The sequence below is a fragment of the Petaurus breviceps genome, unplaced genomic scaffold (genome assembly GCF_028583685.1).
Source record: "Petaurus breviceps papuanus isolate PSGF00001 unplaced genomic scaffold, PetGlider_PUasm1.0 90418, whole genome shotgun sequence".
NCBI classification, from domain to species: Eukaryota; Metazoa; Chordata; class Mammalia; order Diprotodontia; family Petauridae; genus Petaurus; species Petaurus breviceps.
Window position 1 is genome coordinate 3,309,609 of NW_027187246.1, and position 18,661 is coordinate 3,328,269.

Genomic DNA, 18,661 nt, shown 5'->3' on the forward strand with positions numbered 1-18,661 from the left:
ATATTTGTAATCTCTATAGGCATTGTGAATATGGCATTGCTGATACACCATTGAGCCCCCACCTTTGAAAACCCAGATGTTGATGCTTCTCTCTCTGGTGACTAACTAGGTATGGATGTAGTGGTTAGACAGCTGGAAACCATTTTTGTTGGTCTGTTTCTCTGTCTGTATTTTTTGTCTGCTTGTAATTTCTGTTTGTATTCTCTGAAGTTCAGGGTGCTGACTTTTTCCCCTGAACTAGGTAAATGATATTTGTTTGATTAACCCTTTTTGAATTACTATCCTTTAGAAAAACAGATCTAAGAACCTGTGCTAGCAGCCATCCTTGGTATGCCAGGGTGCTTGCTGCTATAGGCATAGAATCAAAAAGTTGGAAGAAACGATAGAGCTCACCTTGCCTAACTCTTACCTAAACAGGAATCTCCCTTACAACATCCCTGTCTACTGGGTATGAAGTCTCTGTTAGATGACTTCTAGTTATGAAGAATTCATCTTTTTCCTTAAGGCAGCCCAGTTCATATTTAGAAAGCTAGGAATATCTTCATTATATGAAGTCCACATTTGTCCCTCCACTGCCTAATTGTGTTCTTGTAACAGTAATGCTACTTGCAGCTACTGTGGGGGTGTAAGACCAATAACACTAGCGCACAGAAGGGCACCTAGCACAGGTTCTTTGATCTGCTTTTCTAAGGGAAAGCAACTCAAAAGGAGTAAACAACCTTACTTTAATATATATCATTTACTTGGTTCAGGGGAAAAAATCAGCACCCTGAACTTCAGAGAAAATACAAACAGAAATTACAAGCAGAAATAATAGCATAAAGACCAACAGACAGGGCTTCTGTCTGAACAAATAATACATAACTCACAGATCAACAGACAGACCCAACTGTCTGACCATTACAAACATACATAGTTACCAGAGAAAGAAGCATCAACATCTGGGTTTTCAAAGCTGAGGGGGGTTGGGCAGGGCTCCTTAATGGCTACCTAGCGTCTCATCTGGCTACATCACACAAACAATCTTCCCATAAGTAAACTCCAAAGCAAAATGTCAACCTCAGATTATATAGACACTTCTTCAGGATCAGAGGGCATCACAACCCTCATGATCCACTGCCTAATTACAAAATAACAAAAGGTGTGGGCCTTTCTGAAAAATAAGCCTCCCCTAAGCAAGCTTCTCTTGTTGGGTTCCATGTGAGGGGTATTAATGGGTGGGAAAGATCTTCAACTCCCATTCACATTAAATCCTCTAGTACCAAAAAGAATAGGTTTAATTGCTTTTTCCATGATAGACCTTCAAATACTTGAAAACAGTGACTATGTTTATTTTAAGTCCTCTCCTTTCTGTCCTAGTAATGCAGTGGATATAGCACTGGACCTTGAGTCAGGAAGACCTCACTACAAATTTGACCTCATATACTTACTAGCTGTGTGACCTTGAGCAAGTCACTTAAACTATATTTTCCTCAGTTTCCTTACCTGTAAAATGAGCATAATTATATCTCAGCATTGTTGTAAGGATAAAATTAGATATTTGTAAAAGTATTTAACATAGTGCTTGGCACAGAGTAGTCACTACTTCCTTTTTCCTTCACTTATCCTCCCTGTAAATATCCCCTGTTCTTTCAACTGATCCTCATATGGTCTGCAGACATCTCACCCTCCAGGTGGACCTCCTCTACGTATCCTTCAGTTTATCGATTGTTGTTTAGTTGTTTTTCAGTGGTGTCTGACTCTTTGTAACCCCTTTTGGGGTTTTCTTGCCAAAGATACTGGAGTGGTTTACCATTTCCTTTTCTAGATCAGATGAGGAAACAGAAGCAAGCAGGGTGAAGTGACTTGTCTAGGCTCACATAACTAGTAAGTATGTGAGGTCAAATTTGAACTCAGGTCTTCCTTATTCCAGGCCTAGTGGTCTATTCACTGCACCACCACCTAGTTGTCCAACAGTTTATCAATGCCTTTTCTAAAATGTTATACTTAGAACTATTATGAATACTCCAGATGTGTCCTGACTTGGGCACTATAGTGAGGTTGGAATCTGTAGTTCTGGATACCTGGCCTCACTTTAAAGCTGCCTAAGACTGCATTTGTTTTCTTGGCTACTTCTTTATTCTATTTTCTCAGATTGAATTTGGGGCCCCTGATAGGTATTTTTCATAGAATCAGAATGGTTTTCTAGTTGTAACTACCCCATCCAATGCCTGTACAGTTGGTTTTTTGATCCAAAGGATTTTACATTGATCATAGTTTGTCCTTTTAGATTCATTCCATTGTTTTTGCCTGTTGGAGTCTTTTTGGATCATAACTGTCATTTAATTTGTTAGCTACTCTTTTAAGCTTTGTTTTATTTGCATATCTGATAGGTTAAGTCGTCAGCAAGCATTTATTAAACGTTAGTTATATGCCAGTCATTGCGTTAAATCCGAATAATACAAATGTAAGCAGATAAAAGTGACAGTCCTTGACCTCAAAGAGCTTCTAATGGAAGAAGAAAACACATAAAAGGAAACTGCAGAAGGAGTGGGGTCAGAGAGGAGAAGATACTCAATATCAGGCACGGTAGAGCAAGTCCAGTGTATCAGGTCTGGAGACTGTAGAGGAATGAAGACATGATTTGCCCAGGCATTCTTCCCTAAAACGGAGGTTCTGGGAGGAACCAGCCAAGAAGAAGAAGGGGATGCTAGGCTTCGGTACACTTCAGGGTGAGGAGGCTTCTGTGGTATGATAAAGACAAGAGTCAAGACTGGAGCCTGGAGAGGAATGAAAGCAAGGTTGTACTGATAACCAACTGTCTAATAAGTTTAATCTATATCATTAATATTTTATCCACTTTCTTAGACAATCAATGATATAATCAATTTGTAGTGTTTTCTGAGTGATTTCTGAGGTTAAATTGCTCTTACTGAAAATTTAACAATTTACTCTTGAGCCTTTCCAAGATGGCTCTCGCATGCCCTCGAGTGAAGGTATGGTCACCTTGGGTACTTTCCTTACAAGTGGAGGTTCTGGGAAGAACAAGTCAATCAGCACTTTTGTCCTGGTCACTGATACAAATGTTTAACCAACATTCATCCAAAGACAGATTCCTGGGACATTTCAGTTGAACCTTTCAAACTAACATTGACCTCTTAATGACTCCTTTTGGGTTAAAGTCATTTAAGCAGATGTGAATATACCTAGATTTATTACCTTTAGCTCATATCTCTCCAACTTTTTCTACAAGGATAACATGAAAGACTTTGTCAACCTACTTTGCTGAACATATATAATCTATATCAGATTGCTTACTCTTTTAGGGAGCGGGGAGGTGAGTGTCAGGATCCCAAGACCATCCCTCTCTTTTTACTCCTCTCTTTTTACTCTTAGGAGACACCTTATTTTCCAGAGATAAGGCTTGGCAAGCAAGCTGTGCTCTGAACTTGGAATAACAACAATCCTTTGTGTTCGCCTAGATGAATTCTGCTACAACTAAATCACAGAACTGCTGGTTCCTGAACTTGGGCAAGCACCAACAGGCTCAGACATGAAGCCCTGCTATGAATGGACTTTTTGTCACTAAACAACCTTGCCTCACTGTTGCTGTTACCACTGTTGTTACACTACACTGTTTGATTCTTTACGTATATAAATTTGTCACAAATATATAAATCAAGGTTTAGACTCATTGCTTTGGGTCTCCTACTAGAGGAGGCCCTGACGTGTTTAATTTCTATCCCCTAATGGAATAAAGAAAGCTTTTTGCTTTTAACCTTTGTGAATTCTTTGGTATTTTGGGGGTTAATAGTGGCTGAAAAACCATTGTTACTCTTTGGTCATTTGTTACCAGAGCTGACATGAGGGAAGAAGAAAATTTGGAATTCAAAATTTAAAAAAAAGAATGTTAAAATTTATCCTTATATTTAATTGGGAAAAAGAAAATATCATTCAAATAAAAAACAAAAACAAAATACTTCACTGAAATTCAAGTATACTGTCTATAACATTCTCTTAATCTAATAGTCTAATAAAGCTAATGAAAACAGGAAATAAGGCTAGTTTCTCATGATTTATTCTTAGTGAAGCCATATTAGCTCCCAGTGTTCATCTCTTTCCTTTACAAATGACCAAAACACACATCTTTAGCAATATATCCCAGATCTTTCCCAGAAACCTAAGTCATATTCATTCCCCTGCAGTGACCAGGAAGAATATGGCCATATTTATTCTTATCAGTATACTTTCAGTTGCTATAATGGCATTTTATAATAAATTAAACTCTCCTTGGCAAAATGCTTTCTTGCATCCTCAAATAGATCAATGAACAAAAGTACATCTGTTTAACCTTTTGTAAAGTCAAATTTAATATCTCTCCCATGTAATGTGATACCACTGTGTACCACTGTGACATTTGTGGTATCAACATAACAAAATATGTTTCTTGTTCTACTTTCACTTTCAGTTTTAGGGCCTTTGTTCTTGACATAGAAGTTACTGTGTTCTGGTGAGAGAGCATTCAATTTGAAGTCAAAAGACACAATTTCAAGTTCCAGCTCCCCCACACACTCTGACCTTTGTCTCTGTCCTGTGTCCAGGAAAGTTGCCTCACTTTTCTGTGCCTTCCCAGAGGTAATAATACTTTTAGTATGTAGCTACCAAGGTTCTGGTGGGGCAAGTGATTTGTAAACATTTAAGTGTGATGGAATGTAGCGTGTGTATGTAATTGTGTGATGTAATTGTTATTACTCTCAACAGACTGGGGACTGGTAGAGCTGGACAAAATGGAGCAGTTTTGAATTAAGGACCACTGAAAGGCTCAGTGCCTCTTAAATATCTTCTGTATAGGTCTTCCATGCTGACTGACTGGACCGTTGGAAGTATTTCTTTAGGATGGGGATTATATCTTATGGAATGGAAATATATTTAAGAAATGACATTCAGTTTTTCAAGGATCCAGGATTTTTATGGTGACTACCCTCCCTTTGATCAATTAAAAAAAATGTTACAGTGACGACAGTTGGAGGGGAAGCATAAAGAGAGTATGGCATGTTGTTATGGGACTTGGGAGAGCTATTCCCAGGGGACTCTCCCTAGGGGAGGCATAATACATTAGCATAATAAAATAAGTATTTAACAGTAGCATCTAACAGCAATCTCATAAGGTGTTTTAGGGTATTTATGTCTTAAATGATACATATCCCATGCCTCTAAATTTTCCCTATCATCTCTCCTGATTCACAGACATCTGTTCATTGACACTGACATTTGTTACAAGACCAGATGTGAATAACATTGGGTAAGCACTTGGTATAATTCTGCAGCTGCTCTAAGGAAGACACCCATGCCTTTGGAAAACTTTGACACTGTTGTGTTTAATCTCATTTGTGAATTTTGATTCCAATGCAATAAACCTGAATTTGTTTTACTTCTCCCAGAAGTTCAAGATTTCAAAAGTTGTCAGATAGTTCAATTAAGTAGTGCCAATAGATAGTCATCCTTTTGCATTTTAGCATGATATTCTAAGCCACCTGGTAATAATGGCATAGAGTTGAAAGAGCAGGGAACTTGGAATCAGGAAATTTGAGTATGATCCTACTCAACATTTTGGAGTCTCAGTTTCCCATTGTGTAACTGGAGATAATACTGTTTCCATTATCTACTTCATAGGGTTGCTGTGAATGAAAGCACTCTAAAATTTAAAGTAATATGCAATTGTGAATTATTACCATTACCTTAAGTAATTAAAAGCAGAAATTAATCAGTCTCTACTTGCCAAATATCTTTGGGTAGTCTCAGAAATTCTATTGAATCCAAACAACTGCTCCCAATGAACAGACAATATACTTGCATCTATTTCAAGTAGGATGGTGTTTCATGTGGACATTGGTGAGGTCATTTGGGAAACCCTCACTAACTACTTGCTTAGGGTCAAAGTCAGACCCAAACACACTTGTAAGTGTATAGAAAACTGGAGGATTCATGGATAGCCAAGGACCACATTGAAGTTGAGTTAACTGGAGCATTAGATCAGATCTCAGAGAATGGACCACAACAGGGCAATATGACAAGGGGCTTTGAAGAAGACTGTGTGACCTTTGCTTCTCTGTGAGAAGATAGTGTTGTACTAATTGTATTGAACTATTGGATTAATAAGACTTGAAAGAGACCTTCCTAGGGGAGCTTTGTGGCTCCTAGATGTACCCAAGGTGGCATAATATTACCATAATCTGAGAAGCAGAACGGTTAACCTATGAGAGCTAGAAGTTAATAAGGTATTGTCAATAGCCCAAAGGGTGGTAGTAACCTCTTTTTAGCTCAAAGGATACATGGAAAAAAAGAGGTAAAAATAGAAGACTAGCCTCTGGACTGGTGGTGAAACTTGCCTATTTTAGTATGGGGGTTAAGCTTTCTGGTAAGGATGGAAAATGAGAGAGAAAGGTGAGTCTTCATTATGGCCTAGTAACTCAGCTTTAGTTACCTTGGTGACTTTCCTTATCTGTCTGTTTTTGTGTCGCACTGTGTTGGATGTGTTACTTGGATAAGTATTGAGCTTCCTGAAGTCTTAGACACAGAATACACCAAAGGGTTAAGCAAAATTCAGGGTCAGCTGAGCCTTTGAGAACACTGGGATTAGTTTATACCTGTCCCTGAGAACCATTGCTAAATTTTCATTGCAAGAATTTATACCTCAGAAATAGCCAAATGCTACAAATCAAGTCTCACTTTATTTTGTTGTTGATTGTCTAGACTTTTGAAAGTGATGGAGAAAATGTTAATAATACAGATTAAAATGTATGGGTACACACTTTTTCAGGATAGCTAGCCATTTAATATTTAGCAGCACAACCCTGTTGAAAGGAAAATTCTTCACTTGTGCTTTCAACCTAATTAAAGAGGCAAAACAGGACAAAGAATTAAAAGGATTTTGTTATAAGTACGCCAAGCTGGCAACTTCACTGGAAGTCAGTGATGGCTTCAAGATGGGAGCAGCTTTTATAGGCAATTTTAAGATAATCGAGATAGGTTCACCTTAGCAAAAGAGGCTGGCCTCTTGAATCTCAGTTCCTCCCCAAGCTAGCAAGAACATGATAGTTTGCAGATAGGGCTAAGTGACAAAGAGCAGGGCATACAAAAGCTGCAGACTTGGTGTCTCTCCCCCACCCCAGACTTCCTCAACCCTGTTTGATAAGCAGAGCTGGGAAGAAAAGGTAACTGAGCCAACATAACTTTCAACAGCCCTTTCTCTTTTCTGTGGTTAAGGGAAACTCTTATTCAGGAGTCATGAGACCCTGACATAAATAATGCTCTTCAGTTAGTCAACACATCCATATTTAAGGAGAGATTCCTCTATGCTTAAAATTCTACTGAACTCTTTTTTCTTCTATTTGCTTAAATTAATGTTACCAGTGTGAGTCAACCATATCATGGTATAGAGGAAAGAACCCTAGAATCAGTCAGAAGACCAAAATTCAAATCTCAATCCCCATGTTATCTATCTGTGTGACCAAGAAAATTCATGTAACCTCCTGAAATTTTCTTTTGCAATCTGTATACTAGGAATAATAATACTCCTACTACCTACCTCAGTGTTTTTGTGAGGAAAGCACTTAATAATAATAGCTAGCATTTATCTAGTGTTTTAAGGTTTGAAAAGTGGTCTTTCTTCTCTCTCTGGCTTTGTCTCTTTCTCTCTCTCTCTGTCTCTCTGTCTCCGTGTCTCTCTCTGTCTCTGTCTCTCTCTTTCATTTAGTCTTCATTATCTTGTGAAGTCATTGCTATTGTTATCCCTGTTTTTACAGATAAGGAAACCAGCGTAGGGAGAGCTTCCCAAGGTAGCACAATTATCAATGTCTAAGGTAGGATTTGGACTCAGGTCACTCAGTCATTATCAATAAACATTTATTAAGCACCTACTATATGCCAAGCACTTTGCTAAGTATGAGGGAGGAGGCTAGATGGTTCAATGGATAGAACATTGGGTCTAGAGTCAGGAAGACCTGAGTTTAAATTTGAACTCAGACACTCACTAGCTGTGTGACCCTGGGCAAGTCACTTAACCTTTGTTTGTCTCAATTCACTGGAGCAGAAAATGGCAAACCATTTCAGGAACACCCTATAATGAATCATGAAGAATCAGACATGATTGAACAACTATCAAAAAGGAAGTATACAAAAAGAGACAAAAGACAGTCTCCATCCTCAAGGAACTCACAGTCTAAGATCTTTCTGACCATAGAAGTTGTACTCTATTTTTTATGCCATCTAGCTTCTTCATCAGGCTATCCTACCTAGCTGCCAATAAAGATTAAAATGCTATAGAAATGTCAATTGTTCATATTACTTCCCAGGGTGGACCAGTAGAGAAAATGCTGAACCTGGAGGCAGGAAGATTGAGTTCAAATCCTGCCTCAGACAATCATTAGCTGTATAAACCCTTGGTAAGTCACTACCTCTATCTGCCTCAGTTTCCTCCTTTCCAAAATGGTGAAAATAATAGCACCTACCTCAAAAGGTTTTTGTGAGGATCAAATGAGAAAATGTTTGTAAAACATTTTCCAAATCTTAAAGCACTATAAATGCCAGCTATTGATAATGGATATTATGAGGTGTTTTGAGATCTGTGGGTTACGGGCATTGTGGAATTTGCAAAAAAGCCAAGTAAAGCTATAACTTAGGTTATATCAAATGCAGCTACTTGTGGCCACAACAATAAAACATAATTCATCCAGAAGAGTATGAATAAATGTACTTGAAAGAAAATATATAATAACAATCTTGATCTTTATAACAAATATAATTTAGTAGCAATTGGAAGCTTTTTTCATTTAAAAAGATTATAAATGTTTCCTTAGTATATATATGATATATACATATACATATATGTATATATATATATATAAATGTTACCTTACCAAATTTGAGGTCAGAGAAGACTGAAGTATTTGCTTAATGCCAGATTAAGTTGAAAGAGTCCCTCCCCTTGATGTTCTGAGTAAAATCTTTTTTCCTGAAACTTGGTCTGAACCTTGGATACTGTCAAAATTGTAGAAGCCTATCACTCAGCCAAAAACAAAGAATGCCTTTGGCAGCCCAGCTTACACTGATTTCATCAATTCCTTTGGATACAGATGCAAATTGAGAATGCAGAGGAATGACCTGATTTGTTTTGACCAAACCTGTTCTTCCAAATCTGCCTGGGTCCATTTTAAGCTGTTGTGAAGCCCTAGAATATCCCTATTCATAGAACAAGGGGGTCAGATGTCATTTCTCTAATGCCACCAGGTAAAAATCTTCACTCTGCTATTGAGCCTCAGTAAGAGAAGGATTTTGCTTAAAAGTCTAGCAATACCTTCAATCACCTTGAATCTGCCTTCTTGCTGACTTATAGAAAATGCTTTTCATAAAACTATGACAGGTTATCAGAAAGAGAGCTGTGGTTCCTGGATATTTTTCTTGTTTAGGCTCATAAAATATCAGAAAAAATCTATAGAGAAAGATTTTATTTCAATAGAACCAGACTTGTCTTTGCATGAAATTCTAAATAGTAAATTATCAGTGCCAGTGATCTGCTAGAAAATTCATGCACTTAAAAACCGAAGAAAATATTTTATAAATTTGATTGAAATTAAAGTTTTAGATTTTTTAAAAAGGAAAGTTTTCTTTAAAGTTTAGCATATTTGCTAATGGTAATCAAAATTCATTTAAAGTTCTGATTTCTTTAAGTCATGTAAGAGCAGTATTTACTGGAACTGCTTTCAGATGTTGTTCAGTTATTTCTAACTCTTCATGACCCCCCTTGGAGTTTTGTTGGCAAAGATACCAGAGTGGTTTTCCATTTCCTTCTCCAGTTCATTTTACAGATGAAGAAACTGAGGCAAATAGGGTTACATGACTTGCTACATAGCTCGTAAGTATCTGAGGCCAGATTTGAATTCAGAAAGACGAGTCTTCCTGACTCCAGGCCCATCGCTCTATCCACTGTACCACCTAACTGACCATACTTTCAGATAGGGACTGACTTAAAGCATGTAGAGAAAGAAAGCAAGGGGCATTCTTTCCCAACATTTCTTCTTTATTCTAATGGCAGAGAGAGAGAGAGACAGAGAGAGAGAGAGACAGAGACAGAGAGAGTGAGAGAGAGACAGAGAGAGAGAGTGAAAGAGACAGAGAGAGAAACAGAGAGACAGAGAGAGACAGAGACACAGAGAGAGACAGAGACAAAGAGAGACAGAGAGAGACAGAGACAGAGAGACAGAGAGATAGACAGAGACAGAGAGACAGAGACAGAGACAGAGAGAGACAGAGAGACAGAGACAGAGAGAGTGAGAGAGAGACAGAGAGAGAGAGAGAGAGTGAAAGAGACAGAGAGAGAGAGAAACAGAGAGACAGAGAGAGACAGAGACACAGAGAGAGACAGAGACAGAGAGAGACAGAGACAGAGACAGAGAGACAGAGAGATAGACAGAGACAGAGAGAGACAGAGAGAGAGACAGAGAGACAGAGAGATAGACAGAGACAGAGAGACAGAGACAAAGAGAGACAAAGACAGACAGAGACAGAGACAGAGAAAGACAGAGTAAGATCTGTGTTAATCTGGCTACTAGTCTTTCATGGAAAGGAAGCAAAGAACTACAGAAAGCAAAAAACAAACAAACAAACCCCCAAACCCACCTCTATTCATAGATAGAATAAAGTTTTTAGACTTGCCAAAGACTTATAAGTTAGATTCATTTGTAAGCATTAATTGACATTGTAGGGATAAAGTGAAATATCTCTTCATATCATATTTGTTCAAGGCAAGTGAAGTAAGAATCTCCCTAATGCATTGCTTAAAACTTCCCTTGTCTGACCGATCAAGTAGCATTGATTTGTTCTCTAAGTTTTATTAAAAAAAATAAAATCTCCATTATAGGGTGCCCAGCATTAGCTGCCAGTGTGAAAATGAGGCCAGAGAGTTTACTTTCCTGTATTGGTCATCAAACAAGTGAGAAATTCGAGCTATGACTTCTTCACACAATCCATCCATAACATTAGTGTATTTTATTCCATCCTTTTTCTAAAATGTCCTTCAGTGTTATATGATTCTAAACAGAACATAACCAATATTTAAAAGAATGCTTTGTGTATAGTAGATCCATAATTAACATTTGTTGAATAATTGCTGGACAACTTTAGCCTTTTTTTTAAGTAATGTATTATGTTGTATTACTATAAAAGATTCTGTTGTCTAGAAGTGAGTGTATAAGGGGAAGTAAATTGAATTAAGATATAAAACACCTTGAATCTTGACCTGGGTCTATGAGTAAGTAGCTCTGTGACCTTGAATAAATTACTCTCTGAGTCTCATTTTCCCCAGATATGACATGAGGGGTTTGGGCAAAATGAACTATAATGGCCCCTTTCAACTCTGACATGATGGTCAGTTCAGACAATGTAATATAGTGAAGAGAGTACTTTAGCCCTGGGAGGCCTAGGTTCAAATTCTGACTCTGCTTCTCATAGGATACATGACCTTTGAACTGGGCAGATGTTTTAGTATTACAGAATTATCCAACCAGAAAAATCCCATGCATGAGTTAACACATTTGAATTCAACTGGAGTCTACACCTCTGGGTCACTTGGTTTTGCTTTCAAATAACCAAGATGTCTTAAATAGATTAGTACAAAGGCAAGTTCAGTACACTATCTCCTTAGTGCCCTTAGGCACTGAAATCAAGGGGTAAAGTTGTTGCTTTCTTACTATGAGAGAATCCTATCAAAAGACTTTTAGATGCAGTTGTGCTTAATTTACCATAAAGAAAAGTTATAAAAATCAGTTTTAAAAGTCTAGTCAGAAATGAACAGAACCTGTCTCAAGGCCCCTATGAGATTTGATTTTGTATGAGTCATAGGTATTACTGTGAAAAATATGGCATTAGGAAAAATGACTTTGTCTTAATTTTTTTGAGAGGTGGGTGGGAAGAGACTCTGTAATGTGCCAATATTACTAAAATTTAAAATTTATCTTGAGGGACAATAAAAAGGAAAATCATATCTTTTTAAAGTTTGCTTAATCAATATCATTTAAAACTGTGCCCAAATGCTTACTTTGTCAGACATATCCAAAGGGCCCCGCAAAGCCCAAAGAGATTTTCACAAATTTGTCCCGTATAGAAAAGGATACCGGATATCTTTATTTCCTCATTTAAAATGTCATCAATAAATAGACCAATAGAAAGCATCTGCTAAGCATTTACTGTATGCCAGACACTGAACTAAACTCTGGAAATAAGAAGGAAGGAAAACAAAACAAACAAACAAACAAAAAAACCTTCTGTCTATAAGGAGCACTCATTCTAATGGATACACATTTACATTCTGAGCAGGTGAGGATAATCACAGAGAGAAGGCAAGAGTTGTTGAGGGAATCATGAAAGGACTCTTGAAGGGGGTGGGACTTGAGATGAATCTTGAAGGAAGCCAAGTTGAGAGATGAAGTTGGAATCCAGATTAAAGAGGGTTTGTTTAAAAAGAGTGAAAGGAGATAAGTAGTGACATCTAATGGGCATGACTTTCTCAAGTTTAGTTGAGAAGTAGATAGATATGGGATAATAACAAATAGAATGGATAGAGGTTTTTTTCTTTTTTTTAAGGGTAAGGGTGACATGATTATATCTATAGGTAGCAGGAAAAAAGCTGATAGAATGGTAAAGATTAAAGAGAATGGGGATGATAGTGAGGGCAGTCTGCTATAAAGATGGGAGAAGACAGTATCAGGAATCCAGGTAGATGTTTGCCTTGGGAAGGAGAAGGGCCATCTCTCCATCTAAAACTAGGAAGAGATTGTGGGGGGAAAGATACTTGAGTGATGTGAGATGAAGAGGGGAGAGTAGGCAAAGTTAGAGAGACAGACAGAGAGAGAGAGAGACAGAGAGAGAGAGAGAGAGAGAGAGAGAGAGAGAGAGACAGAGAGAGAGAGAGAGACAGAGAGAGAGAGAGAGAGACAGAGACAGAGAGACAGAGACAGAGAGAGACAGAGAGAGAACTCAGCAAATGGTTTCAACTTTTTCATAAAAGTAACAGAAAGTTTAGCAGAGAGTTTGGGAAGAGAGGAATTTATGGGTGGTTTGAGGAGAAATAAAAAATGTTTGAAACAGCTACTATGTGGAAAGTAGGATGGTGAATAAATTGTGGAGAAGTACAATAATTGTTTTGTAGTGAGGTCCCAGTTGAAATTAGATAACATCAATTTGTAGTGGATCTAATCTTTATTTTCTTCCTGCTCTATGTAGTAATATGAATAGGAGCAAAGGAAGCATAAAGTAAGAATAATTCAGAGTCAGACTTTGGCAAGAACAGATCCACTGATCCAAAGTCAAGAGAGTAAAGAATTTAAGAGAAGAGGATAGTGTAGGGTTGACCTGTTCACCACACTAGGAAAGAGAGCAGAATGTAGGACATGTAAAGGTGAGGGCCTCAGGAAGAACTAAGAGGTGCAGGCAATAGAGATAATGGTGAGGATAAAGAATAGACTAAGGATTCCTAAAACATATGGAAAGATTGATTAATAAATGATTATATTTCAATGAAGGAATTTTTGAGTTCATGAATGTGGGAATGGAACAATTGAAGGTGATGGGGATATCAAGAGTATGCCTATATCCGTATGTACCTGAGATAAAGTGGAGGGTGGTCATCGAAAGTGAATAAATTGAGTAACTTGAATGAGAATCTATCTATCTATCTATCTATCTATCTATCTATCTATCTATCTATCTATCTATCTATCTATCTATCTATCTGTCTGTCTGTCTGTCTGTCTGTCTGTCTGTCTGTCTGTCTGTCTATCTATCTATCTATTTATCTATCTATCTAATCATCTATCCACTGAAGCTCCCTAGTATAAGGACTTCATGGGATAAAGAGAAATATTGTGAACCAGGCACCAAATTATTTGAGGGAAGAAGACCATGGAGATAGATAAAGGCTGCTAGAATCTTGATTGGATGAAAAATGTAGATAATTTGAAACTTCAAGGAGAGATTTCTGAGTAATGGTGGAAGAACTTCGATCTAGAGTGTAGATTTGGCAGTGAAGAGCAAAGAGAATTCCAGCTCCCAGTTTGAGTTATGAGTGAAAGTGTAACCAGTAACAGAAGGGATAGTGAGGGAAGTAGTGTCATCAGGAAGAATTCAGATCTCAGTGAGTGCCAGAAAATAATAGAAGGAGTGAGAAAGCAAGAGTTTTAAGATGCAAATAAGTATTCCAGACATTACAGTGGAAAAGGTGGAATGACTTGGAGTGTGACACTGAGGAAGTAGGCTTGAGTTGAGATGGATGGGAGCAAAGGTGCAGGCTTTTGGGAACTGGGAATGGAGTTTGTGCATTTGCAAAAGCAGGAGTTCAGAACCTGAAATGGAGAATGTCTAAGGATTGAGGTGGTGAATGCCTCTGTTCTATCCTCTGACTGACTGCTAGATATGGCAGTTAGAGAAGGCCCTGGGTCAGGGTCCATCAGGAAGCTAAGAGGTAGATCTCAAGGTCTTGATCCTGTGACTAGAGCAGGCCCTGGTAAATTTCATTTGCGTAAAATGCATTCTGATTTTTAGGTTGAAGTATACATTATTTTTTGTAGATGCCAACTTATACTTTGTATTCCTGTTTAGGTTAAATTTAATATTCCATGTATTAATTAAGGATTTTGATATATTTTTTATCGTTAAAACTTTCATTGTTTGAATATGACAGTGTAATATTAGTAAAATTACTAATGTAAGACATAGTGGAAAGAATACTTAATTTGGAACCTCTTGGTTAAAATTTCAACTGTGGACCTCCTAGTTGCATGGCTGTGGACCAGTCACTTGATTATCTTTGAGTTTCAGTTTCTTCTTCTGTGACATGGGGATAATGATACTTACAATGTTTACCTTGCACGGTCATCATATTCACACACACACAAAAAACCCAAACCAAAAAAACAAACAGAATTAAGTAATTTCAGAGATAAATTTTTAATGTGCCTTTCATATTAGTCACATCTAAGTTTTGTGAAATTATATAATAATTTGAAAACTATCATAGAAATGCAGAAACTTCCAACTGGAAGACACCTCAAAGGTCTTTCTTATCCAGCCTCTACCTGGCCATGAATCCTCTCTGCAGCACCCCTGACATGGAATTAAGCAGGCTCTGCTTATTGATCTCCAGTGAGGGAAAACCCACCATGTCCTGAGGCAGCTCCATCCACACTTGGATCTGTTTGTAATTTTCTCTTGTGCTATCCTATGGAGCCAAATAGGATACATTTGGTTTCTTTTCTTCATGAGAGTCCTTCAAAAATACTTGAAGGAAACAGTTATCAACCATTCCCCTTCCCATCCTCTCAAGTCTCTTCTTCAAGTGAAACAACCTGAGTTTTTCAAATGGTTTATATTTTATTTAAACTCTACTTCCTTACTCCTTTTAAAGTTAACACTTTCCTTAAATTTGTGTGGACTCATTCTGTCACCCTCTCAGTCTTTTCCTTAGCATATCTTAGGTGCATAATAAATGCTAGGTGATTGATTGATTTTCCCCCTGACCCGGTCTATGTGCAGCTAATGCAAACACCTTTACTTTCCAAATACTGTCTCTGACTGAATTATCCATATTAACACCATACTCAGTAATTAGATAATGGGCGTGGGGATATATAAAGGGTAAGGAGAAAGCAGAAAGTATTAATATAGCACCTACTATGCACCAGACATGGTGATGAATGGTTTACAAATATTTTCTCAATTGATCTTCACAACAACCTTGAGAAGAAGGTGCCATTATGATCCTCATTTTACAGTTGAGGAAACTAAGACAGAGGTTAAATGAGTTGCCCAGGATCACAAACTAAGATATATCTGATGCTGTATTTGCATTCAGGTCTTCCTGTCTCCAGGGCCTAGTGCTGCTGCTGTTAACCCTGCTGCTGATAATTACATAGTGAATAAATCGATTACGTAATTATTCCTGAAAGGGATATATTAATCTACTATTCTGTGGTCCCATTCACGATCTGTATAACTTTGTTAACAAAGTGCTCACACCCCTTCAGCTTCCACACCCCTACAAGAGTGACTGTCTTGGGAATTTTGGGGGAGGGAGTTCTGAGTTACTAATTTCATTGCATCTATACTTTGAGAGCTGCCACTGAAGAACTTCTTAGGGAAGTGACAGAAGTGACAGTGACAGGAGAAAACCAGTCTCTTCCATGACTGCCACAAAATCTTACTTAGTTTGGGCCTCAGAATCTTGAGAGTTGGAAGGGACTTTTGAGGTAAACCCATACCTCTAACAGAATCATTCCATGTATTTGAAAAGTAAGTGGTCATCCATACTCTGCTTGCAGATCTCCCATAAGGAAGAACCCATAATCTCTAGATACAACCCATTCCATTTTCGTATACCTCTAATTATTGTCAGGTAGTTTTTCCTTACTTCAAATCCAAATTTGCCTCTCTTCAACTTCAAATGAGTGTTTCCTGTCTGATCCTCCAGGGACAAGGAGAATAAGGAAAATTGCATTCATGCAACATTTCTTTCAAAAGCTTAAAAGTAGGTGTCGTATCTCCCCCAAGTCTTTTTTTCCAGAGTAATCATCCCCACTTCCTGCACGTGTTTCTCATCTCGATACCCTTCGTTATTTTGTTTGCTCCACTGTGGACTCTTCAACTTCTCCCTCTTCTAAAGTCCAATACTGATGATTTCATTTATGGTATAGAGGTGACCCTAGGTTTTCAGAGGCTATGCCAAGAGATAACTAGCACTGGTAGGTTCTATCATGCTGGAAATGCTTTGAATGTGACTATGTTGATAGATTGTGTGTCTGTTTTCTGAAGGTCCACCTAATTCAACATGGAGGAGAGTAGCCCAGAGTATTGCCCACCGGATGATGATTTTTTAAGTCCTATAGACTCATGAAAACTTTTCTAACACATAAACAGATTGTGATATACATTCAGGAAAGGATATGCACAAGAAAGATTATGTTTTGTGGTATGCTAGTCTGAGACTGCATTATTGCAATAATTTCTGATATGACTAAGAAATTCAGTGGGACACAATGAAGCTTCTTGGCCATGTCTTACTTGATTCTTTTAATGAGGATATGGTGGTCAGATATTATCACTGCTTTATAGATGAGGAACGAGAAGAGTAACTAAATGTCACATCCAAGTTCAGAGTTAGTGGATGAGTAAGAATGAGAGTATACCTAACCTGACTCCAAATCTGGTGTTTGCACCATTAAATATCATTGATTTTTCTTTACCATACTGGGTTTTTATTATAACTCCTATAGCACATTTTAGGAATTGATCGGGAAACTTTAAAAACTTCTCTCATATCCATTCTTCTTTCAGACACAAAGAAAAGAAGAACAAATGTCCATAGTTTGGTATATCATCCCTATGTTGACAGCTTTTTTTTCCTATTATTTGAATAGTGTATTAAATGTCCTTCTTAACTCCTTTATCATATAATACAGATTAAGAAAAAAGATCTCCCTAAATTACTGATGGGGTTCCAAAGATTCAACACAAGCCGAATTCTTTACTCTGCAAAGTCTGATAAACATTTTTTTAGGTTAGAGTTTCTTCATGTGGGGTCAGGGGAAGCAAAAGGGGTTTCAGGGTATCCATGAAGTTGAATGGGAAAAATATATCTTTATCTTCACTATTTAGTATTTCCTTTAAAAATGGATCTCAAGAAACTGCTTTTCAAAAGAGTCTTTAGTAGACTAGATTGTGAAAGGAATCCATGATATTAAAAAAAAGTGGTAAGAAAACCTGATTTAGATCAGTTGATTAATTAGTAAGCATTTGTTATACAACTGTTACATTTGAGCTCCCAAAATGAGTCCAGAATCTAGGGTGATTACAAGGGCATTAAGGATGGGAGAAATCTGGGTAATTGTTGAAGAACAGTGGCTGGATATTGTGTGTGTGTGTGTGTGTGTGTGTGTGTGTGTGTGTATGCACATACCCAGGATTATGATACCTCCTACTTATATAGCCATGAGGAAGTCATTCTATCACTCTGACCTTTTGTACTTTTATCCATAAAATGGGGATAACAGTACTTAAGTAATACAGATCTCATTTTTTTTGTGGAGAAGGAAGAAGCTTACAGGTTTTAAAAGGATATAAAATGTGAATTGCTCGGTCATCTTTGTTGTACTTATCATTTTGCAAAAAAGGAAATCTAACTGTAAGAGAATCTTGGCCCTTTTAGAATACTTCAGAGCTTTGTATTATTGGAATTCAATACAATACAAACTTCTTGAGCAACTGATGAATTGTTTATTCATGTAACAATAGTCATTCCATAGAGAATGTGGGGAAAGTCCTGGGTCTTGACTACTAGTGATAATAGGTGTTCTGGCTGGGGTACTTCCCAAGGAATTCTGGACCTGGCCTCCAGCCACCTCCAGGAAAATGTGTACTCAACCCTGAGAGATTTGCCTCTTTGAGATACACAGCAATCCCTTGGTACCCATCATGGCAGTAGGAATAAGAGGTATCAAACAGGAAAGGCCCCTGAAATTGGGAGAGCCAGCCATTCAATAAACCTACAAAGGAATCACTCTATTCTTTAACATTATTTCTTCTTCAACTATTTGGAACAACTGACAGATAACTCTTTTTCTCTGGTATTTCCCAA

At 37.6% G+C, this 18,661-nt stretch overlaps 1 long non-coding RNA gene across 1 annotated transcript in view; it reads left to right on the forward strand.

Moving 5' to 3' along the window:
- The window catches only part of LOC138177490 (uncharacterized), a 6,841-nt gene extending 3,115 nt beyond the window's left edge, over positions 1–3,726 (forward strand). The window contains exon 3 of the long non-coding RNA XR_011172509.1: positions 3,376–3,726. This is a non-coding gene — a long non-coding RNA (uncharacterized lncRNA). The remainder of the gene's footprint in view (positions 1–3,375) is intronic.
- The last annotated feature ends 14,935 nt before the right edge of the window (positions 3,727–18,661 follow it).